Source organism: Sapajus apella, unplaced genomic scaffold (genome assembly GCF_009761245.1).
Source record: "Sapajus apella isolate SASKATOON/1434 unplaced genomic scaffold, GSC_monkey_1.0 scaffold2, whole genome shotgun sequence".
Classification (NCBI taxonomy): Eukaryota; Metazoa; Chordata; class Mammalia; order Primates; family Cebidae; genus Sapajus; species Sapajus apella.
This window is the reverse complement of record NW_022436942.1, coordinates 61,490,847-61,500,227: the sequence shown is the minus strand read 5'-3', so window position 1 is coordinate 61,500,227 and position 9,381 is coordinate 61,490,847. Positions and strand designations below refer to the sequence as shown.

General features: G+C 34.4%; 1 non-coding gene across 1 annotated transcript; it reads right to left on the bottom strand.

The window, feature by feature from the left end:
* Window positions 1-1,004: 1,004 nt before the first annotated feature.
* LOC116528234 lies at window positions 1,005-1,110 on the bottom strand. The gene has a single exon (XR_004258934.1). It is a non-coding gene; the product is annotated as a U12 minor spliceosomal RNA (small nuclear RNA).
* Between the last annotated feature and the right edge of the window lie 8,271 nt (window positions 1,111-9,381).

Sequence of the window (9,381 nt, the reverse complement as noted above, 5' to 3'; positions counted from 1 at the left end):
TTTTCTTTAAAAGTTACATGATCTTTTTTCTAGATGACCATAGGATTTTTTCTTTAATCTTTATTAATTTCACTAGAAATTTTTTGATATTGGTCATTCTGGGTCAATAGTCTCAGGTAGTATGTTGTTGCAATATATTGTTTTAAATCCTTTTTTTAAAATATCAGAAACGTTTAAAAAAATTTTTTTTTCTCTTCTTGCTTTTTGTTCTTCAGGGACTCCTAGTATCTCTATATTAGATATTCTTTGCTATGTTTGCATTTGTTACATTCTCTTGAACCCCTTTTACCTCATTATTCCCATTTGACTGTAAGAAATGCTCATTTCTGCCTTCTGTTTTCCTTAGCTATGTGTTTTTCCGTACTGTATCCTAGTTTAGTCTTCATTTTTGAAATGTGTTCTTTTATGTCTAATTATTTTCTGTCACTTCAGTTTTCAGCTTTAACAATTCTGATTTATACTGTTTCTTCATGTCTTGTATAATTTTCTTTAATGTCTTTGAGTTTATTTTGAAATGGCAAGTTGGATTTTTGTCTGTTTTGTGAGCATAACTTTTTAGCATGCTTTATTTGTCTCTGGAAATAATATTGAGCTCCTTATTGGCTCATTTCTTTTTAACTTTTGTTTTACATGCAGGGGTAGATGTGTGGGTTTGTTAAAGTAAACTTGTGTGATTGTGTCATGGAGTTTGTTATACAGATTATTTCATCACCGAAGTATTAAGCTGAGCACCCATTAGTTATTTTTTATGATCCTCTCTCTCCTTTCACCTCCACCCTTTGAAAAGCCCCAGTGTGTGTTGTTTCCCTCTATATGTCCATGTGTTCTTATCATGTAGTTCCCACTTTTAAGTGGGAATATGCAATATTTTGTTTCTGTTTCTGCATTAGTTTGCTAAGGATAATGACCTTAGCAAATGCAAAGGACATGATCTAATTCCTTTTTATGGCTGTATAGTATTTCATGGTGTATATGTACAACATTTTTTTTATCCAGTCAAAACCACAATGAGATACTATCTCACACAGTCAGAAAAGTTTTTTTTTTTTTTTTTTTGGATTTGGGCGTCACCCCGAATCATTATTTTCCTTACTCATAAGTTTAAAGCATCCAGAAAAGCTATTATTAAAAAGTCAAAATAACTAACAGATGCTGGCGAGGTTGTGGAGGAAATGGGAATGCCTATACACTGCTGGCAGGAGTGTAAATTTTACGTAGTGTTAAAAAAAATGACTGCTTGTTTATTGAGATTTCTTGGTTATCTTCTCCAACCAAGAATCTTCTGTTTTAGGCTCTGTTTTCCCCAACATGTTCATTTTGTATTCTAGTTCTAGTAGTTTCTCCACAGGTGTTTCCTGTATTAGAAGGGAGCCCATTTTAGTTTTGAGATTTCACAACAGTTAAGCGGCTCCAATCCCTTAAATCCTTATTTCATGCTCTTTGAACTCACGTGGTATTAGGAGAGAAAAATCTGTTTTCAGTTTCCTAGGTGTTCTCAAATTAGCCCACTGTACTTTCAGTAAATAACTGTTGGCTCTTATGGGGATCCATTCACCTTTAGATATGATACCATTTGATTCCCTTTTGCATTCCCCTGAACAAATGCGAATACCATGTGGGTCCTTGTGCTGTTGATGATTTGTTTCCATTTGTTTGTATTAGGGCACATACCTTGTTGCCCAGTTTTGTTGTAAACATGGATTTTTTGTTTTGCTATTTAATTGCTCTATTTATTTTAAAGTGAGGATTCAAAAAGATTGCAAACTATACTGTCATTATCATCACCATCCTCCCAGAATCCCTAGAATGGACTTAAAATGCAAAAACTACAACTGCTACAATAAATTTAGTTATATATTCTTTATAAGAAATACAATATGACATATTTAAGTAGAAACTTTTGAAGTAAGGAATAGAAAAAATGTACTATGCAATTTTAAATCAAAATATGGATGGTTTAACAATATTAATTTCAGACTAAATAGTCCTTAAAACAAATGATAAGTAATTTTAAAAAAGAAAGAAAAAGAAATAGTATCATTACATAGAAAACAATTCACTGAGTGTATATAATGATGACCTTGTATACCTCTAAGAAAATAGTTCTTAAAAATATATAGAGCAATAAATGGATAATTTCAAGGAGAAATGAACAAATCTATAATTTAAATGGGAGGTTTTCACATGCTATTCATTTAATTGTATATACATACACACACATTTTTTATGATAAAAATTAGTAAGACAACAGAAAACTTGACAATACAATGATCGATGTTGATGTAATGAATACATTAATAGAATCTTGCATAAAAAAAACAGAATATGTATTTTTCGAAAAGTACATGAAACACTTACAATTTTTTTAAATTTTTATTTTTGTTTTAAGTCCCAGGATACATGTGCAGGATGTGCAGGTTTGTTACAGAGATAAACATGTGCTGTGGTGATTTGCTGTACTTATCAAACCATCACCTAGGTATTAATTCCAGAATGCATTAGCTATTTTTCCTATGCTGTCTCTCCCTCACACAGTCCCCCAACAGGCCCCCGTATGTGTTGTTCCCCTTCCTGTGTCCATGTGTCCTCACTGTTGAGCTCCCACTTGTAAGTGAGAACATATGGTATTTTGTTTTCTGTTCCTGCATTCATTTGCTGGACTTGAAACTGGACTCCTTTCTTACACTTTATACAAAAATTAACTCAAGATCGATTACAGGCTTAAATGTAAAACCCCAAACTTATAGATTTAATGGTATTACCATCAAGCTGCCATTGACTTTCTTTACAGAACTAGAAAAAAACTACTTTAAATTTCATATAGAACCAAAAAAGAGCCCATATAGCCAACACAATCCTAAGCAGAAGAAACAAAGCTGAAGACATCATCACACTACTGACTTCAAACTATACTATGAGGCTACAGTAACAAAAACAGCATGGTATTGCTACCAGAACAGATATATAGACCAATGGAACAGAACAGAGACCTCAGAAATAACACCACACATCTACAACTGTCTGATCTTTGACAAACTTGGCAAAAACAAGCAATGGGGAAATGATTCTACATTTAATAAATCATGCTGGGAAAATTGGCTAGCCATATGAAGAAACAGAAACTGGACCCCTTCCTTACACCTTATACAAAAATTAACTCATGATGGATTAAAGATTTCAATGCAAAACATAAAACCATAAAAAATCCCAGAAGAAAACCTAGGCAATACCATTCAGGACACAAGCATGGGCAAAGACTTCATGACTAAAACACCAAAAGCAATGGCAACAAAAGTCAAAATTGACAAATAGGGTCTAATTAAACTAAAGGGCTTACATACACCAAAGTAAACTATCATCAGAGTGAACAGGTAACCTACAGAATGGGAGAAAATTTTTGCAACCTATCCATCTCACAAAGGGCAAATATCCAGAATCCGCAAGGAACTTAATCAAATTTACAAGAAGAAAACAAACAGCCCCATCAAAAGTGGGCAAAGCATGTGAACAGACACTTCTCAAAAGAAGACATCTATGTGGCCAAGAAACATATGAAATAAAGCTCATCATCACTGGTCATTAGAGAAACGCAAATCAAAATCACAATGAGATACCATCTCATGCCAGTTAGAATGGCGATCATTAAAAGGTCAGGAAACAACAGATGCTGGCTGGCAAGGATGTGGAGAAACAGGAATGCTTTTACACTGTTGGTGGGAGTATAAATTAGTTCAACTATTGTGGAAGACAGTGTGGCAATTCCTCAAGGATATAGAACCAGAAATACCATTTGACCAGCAATCCCATTACTGGGTATGTACCCAAAGGATTATAAATCATTCTACTATAAAGACACATGCATGCATATGTTTATTGTAGCACTAGTCACAATACTAAAGTCTTGGAGCCAACCCAAATGCCCATCAATGATAGACTGGATAAAGAAAATGTGGCACTTATACACCATGGAATACTATGCAGCCATAAAAATTTTTTTGTGGGGGACAGAGAGCATTAGAACAAATACCTAATGCATGCAGGGCTTAAAATCTAGATGATGGGTTGATAGGTACAGCAAACCACCATGGCACATGTATACCTATGTAACAAACCTGCACATTCAGCAGATGTATCTCAGAACTTAAAATAAAATTAAAAAAAAAAACTGTTTATTAATGTACCTCCTGCCCCCGAATAATTGCTGACTTAAAAATGCACCTTGGTGGCCACTGTTAAGAAAATGCATATTTTTATTTCATTATACAGTGATAATCTTATATGTTTATATATAGTGTCTGGTCTAGTGCAGTGTATACAGTACACAGCAATAAATGATCACTAGTAGCAATTGTGAGGATTAATTGATATATATGAAATAATTTAAAAAATTATAAAACACTGTAAATGTGAAGGATCATCATGATCAATACTTTAAGTCCTAGTAGATGTCATACTATGCAGGCCATGTTCAAAATTAGTTGAGGTAATGAGAGTACATGGTTAAGTTCCTCTTCCTTTGTTTGAGCAATCTCTTTTCCTTTCTATAGAAGGTATGGTGGGAGTTGTAAAACATACTATTAATATATAAAATCCTTGGGTTACAGACTCAGCACAAGGACTGCAATTATCAGTGAGGGTTCAAATAAGGAAGCAGAATGCTATATGAATAATTTAGATTAAGGAATGTATTATATAAATTGGACTTTCTCCAACGTAGAAAGAGCTGGGCATTAAAGTTTGTGTAAGGGAATTAGAGGATCAAAGAAGAGGCATTAACCAGCCATCATGAGGAAGAGATGGCAATGAACAAATGAAAGCTTGCAAAGAGCTCTGGAAGCTAGGCACATCTAGCTGCTACATTGGGGTTGGGAAAGAGGAATGGTGTAGAATTTGGTTGCTGTTTGTAGGCACTGACTGTAAATTTGCAACCAGTGTCTGATGGTGCTGGCCTTTTATGACAGAATGACTAGCCCATGAGGGCAGGAACCACTTCTTGTGTTTCCTTTGTTGACATGCTAGCATATCAAGTAGTAATGGCATAACATGTTGCTTGATAAACATTAGGTGAATGAATGAATGAATGAGTGATTGTCTCTTAAGTGTCCCAGAAAAGGGGTGGTCTTTGGGAGTACCAAAGAGGGGTCTGAATTTGAAATATGGATTTAAGTAATGTTTGAAGTGATGGGAGTAGATGGACTCATACACACACACACACACACACACACACACACAGAGTAATAACATAATCCCAAGGGCAGAACCTTGACTTATAGTCAAGGGAACAGGTGGGAGGGAAAAATCTTGTGAAGGATTCTGAGAAGTAATTAGAGAAAGAAGGGAACCAAGAAAAAGTGGCATTGGGGAAAACAAGAAAGATAGTACTTTAAAATAAAACTATCTGTTGAAGTCACGTGACTGTTTAGGTCACTATCTACAGGAATGGTGAACTCTTTCTCACCTAACATTTCTTGAACATCAGTTTGATTTGCTTTTACTCCCTCCCTCTGTCCTTTGGGGAACTCTTGAACATATTTCATGAGCAAGAGTACTGGACATTCATTGTTTGTCTTCCCCTTCCCTGGGTTAGCAATATTTTACATTCCTGTGGCCATGATGATTGGCTTATTCAGGATGGGTGCAGTTCAAAGCTATACCAATTGTACTGCATCTCTGCTTTAAAATGTAGGCGTTGTTGTAGAAAAGGCTTGTGCTTTTCTACTGGATGTGAGGGTGAAAGCAGCTTTGGGACTGCGAAAGCCATCTTGCAACCACAACATGAGAAAGGAGCCAACGTGGAAGAGAGAAAAGCTGAGAGACAAGAAAACCAGGGTCTTGTGATATAATTGGAACCCCCCAATTAAGGCATTCCTGAAGCAAGGCCTACCTCAGTTATATGAGCTGATAAACCTCTTTGCATTTTAATCTCAATCTAAAACATCCTAAATGACATTCCAAGAAATAAAATATACTAGATTCCTTTAGAAAATTAAACATGCATATAGACATCTTTGTTTTCTTAAAAGTGGAAAAAATTGTTTGTATCAACCAAGATCATGAGTCTAACTGCAGAAACTGATGTTCTATAGGGAATATTGTCATAACTTGAACAAAAACCTTAGTGGAAAAAACATGACTTTCTTTTTGAATAGCGACCAGCCCTGGTGAGTCAATGTTGACAATTGTAACTCTTTCCTGGAAGGTTAGAAAATCTAAGGATTGACTGGTTTGCTCACTCACCCTGGCTTTTGTTTCCTAACGAATGGTAATATTAGTCTTTCAGCATGATAACATAAAGCAGACTGATTTGCATCACTTGGTATTGTCAGCCCTGCATGTTTGAGTTTGTTCTCTTATTTAATATGTGCTTTACTGAAACTGGGTAGTCCCTGTTTGTTCAGTGGCCTCTTGTGAGTGCCTGCCTTCTCTCTTGGATTAAATTGAACCAGGGAAAAGAGATATGGGATAGTGCAAGAATAGGAGATTTTTAAAAAAATTTATTCCCAAACTTTTCACCACTCCAAGGACTTCCTATAGGACCTTTGATATCTTTAGAAATCTAGACTGAGTCTAGAGTTGAAACTAAAATTATTTTAGTTTCTTCCTTCACTTATGTTGAGATTCTGGCCCAGCTGGTCTTAGTCAACTATTATCCTTTGCTGTTTGATTCATGATAGCATAACAATGTCATCTTTATTTATTTTTTGGTATGCATATGTATAAAAATTAATAATTACTCTTTAAGTCTTGCCTTTTCTTTATCTGGAAGATAGGAACAGTTATATGTAACTTGAAGGGGTGCTGTGAAATTTAAATTAAAAAAAAACATGAGTAAAGTAAGCTTGCTTCCAATTTCCGTGAGTATTCACATGCTTGGATTCGTTTCCCCAAATACACTCCAATCCTCTGACCTTTCAAGACTCATCTTAAGCTTTTCTCTCTAATATGCCTCCCTCAGGGACCTAACTCAAGTCTGATTCCTCCCTCCATGCTGTGCTCTTCTCTATGGCAGCACATCTAATGTTGTGCTTTATTTGTCGGTTTTCTGATCATTCTTATCCACTTGGAGGCTAAATTGTATCTTCAGTCTATGTATTCCCAGAGAATGAACCATGTCTAGAACATTAGTTGGGGTTCAATAATTGCATGTAAAACTTTCAAAGGAAAGGAATTAACATGAAAAAAGTCAACCATATACCAAACACCGTGAAAGGCACTTTCACATACATAATTACATTTAATACTTACCAGAAACCATTTTTACAGATGGAGAAATTAAGACACAAGAGGTTAAGAGGTTTGTGCAAGGTCTCACAGCTAGAGGGTGTTGGACCAGGATCCTATTCCATTTCTATTTGGTTCTCAGAAGGCTGCCTTAAAAAAAACTACAAATTCACTTCCTTAATGCCTTCTCTAAACTTTGGAATTTTTTCAATCACTCTCATGTCTCTGTTTTTCAAAGGAGTCAGAAATACATGTATAAATATAACATATGTATAAATATAACATATACATGTTTAAAAACATTTGAAAGACAACTTAATTCTTGAATTAAAAATGTTTTGTTCACATAAAACCTTTAAATGCATAATTGCCTTGACTTGACTTGAGTGGACTATCTGAATTATTGGTTGTCTCTGAACACTCTGCTTTAGAGAATTTAGGTCAAATTATTTTGAGTATTTTACTATTGACTGACTGTAATATCAGGTCATAATGTTTGCATTGTGAGTGTTAAAACACAATCATGTTGATTTCCATAGATGTAAATGAATAATGGTGGTGCATGCTGACAATTAATTGTATCATGGTAAATATTTGCTAGAAAAATGGACTCATTGCTTTACAAAGAAAATGAAGTTGTTTTCTTCACATAAATCCTTCTTATGAATTTCAAATTTATAACTAAAAGGAATTTTAGGTCTTAAGCACAGAATAAGACCCTAAGGAAAAGAAGTATACTACTTTGGTTAAGGCAACAGACTGAAGGCAGAAATATCTGAGTCAAAGTGCTTTCTCTGTCTGCTAAGTACTTGCAGCATGACTCTGGGTGGATTGCATATCTTATTCAAGCCTCAGCTTCCTCACTGATAAAATAGGAATAATAATAGTGCCGACCCTATAGGATTATTGGGAGGATGAAATGTCATCCATGTAAAAGGGTTGAGCACAGTGCCTGGTCCCCGTTGAGCATTTAATAGCTATTAACTACTGTTTATCTTCATAACTAAGTCTTAAAACAGCTCAATTATGGCTTCTTAACCATTAAAAAAAATTTTAATTCTCAACCAGTGTGGACAAGTCTAACCACTAGAGACACGTACAGAGTGTCAGGAAACTCGGCCCAGCTAGACTAGGGACAATTAGGGTGAGTCCCATACAGAGGATAATGAATAAAGTTAATCTTAAAGGGAGGATAACTCATTAGAAAGGAAAAGAAGAATTGGAGTGGGTGTGAGGAGGACAAACTGGCCTAGGACAATTCCTGGGCACTAGAGGGTCAGAGATTTACTTTTGCTTATTTGTTTCAATCTCATAGTATTCAAACATTTTATCCCTAAATAGAATGATGAATAGTTCATTTTTGAAACTGTGTAGGAAATATTGATGTCATAAACAATATCTTATTACATATAAAATTTTTTGACATAAAATGCACAAAATGTTAGATTTATTTACCAGGCTTAATATTGTTTTATGAGGTCTAGAACAAATGAAAAGTTTGTTTTTGCTCTATTTTTTCAAGCAGGAATGAGTCTGAGAAACTGCCAAGAAATATGTTGTTTTATGTTTTTCTATAATACTTACATTTCTATATTTTCCCAATATGATTTTAATTATATATTAACTCAAAATATTAACATGATGACTATTGATAATTTTTTTTTGAAAAAAATGGTACTTGTTGCAGTGAGAACCAACTTGAGAATTCATAGTCTTGAAATTTATTATGAAATATTGATTTTATTCTTGGTTCCTTTTTAAAAATCATAAAACTTTTTTATTATAAAACATAGCTTTATAAAAATAAAATATTACAGGAATGGAAATGAATTATTACAAATAGAGAAAAATAAAATATGAAAATCTTATTTTAGTTTTAAAAAAATTAACTATGCATATTAAAAATCAAGCATGCCAACTCGGAATAAATAATATAGACTGAGAAATTTCACACCTGGAGGATTTTTATGTTTCCTTCTACCTGAAATAATGAGCCTCTGGGCTCACACTTAGTAGGGAAGAACACTTTTAAAAACATAGTCCAAATGGTCATTTTAAGCTCTGAGTTTTTATTCTTCTCTGCTTTCTCCTTCCCAGATTCAAGGCCTCCATCTGTTGGGCCCCAAAGTAGATTGTTTACTCTGACCATATGAACAGATA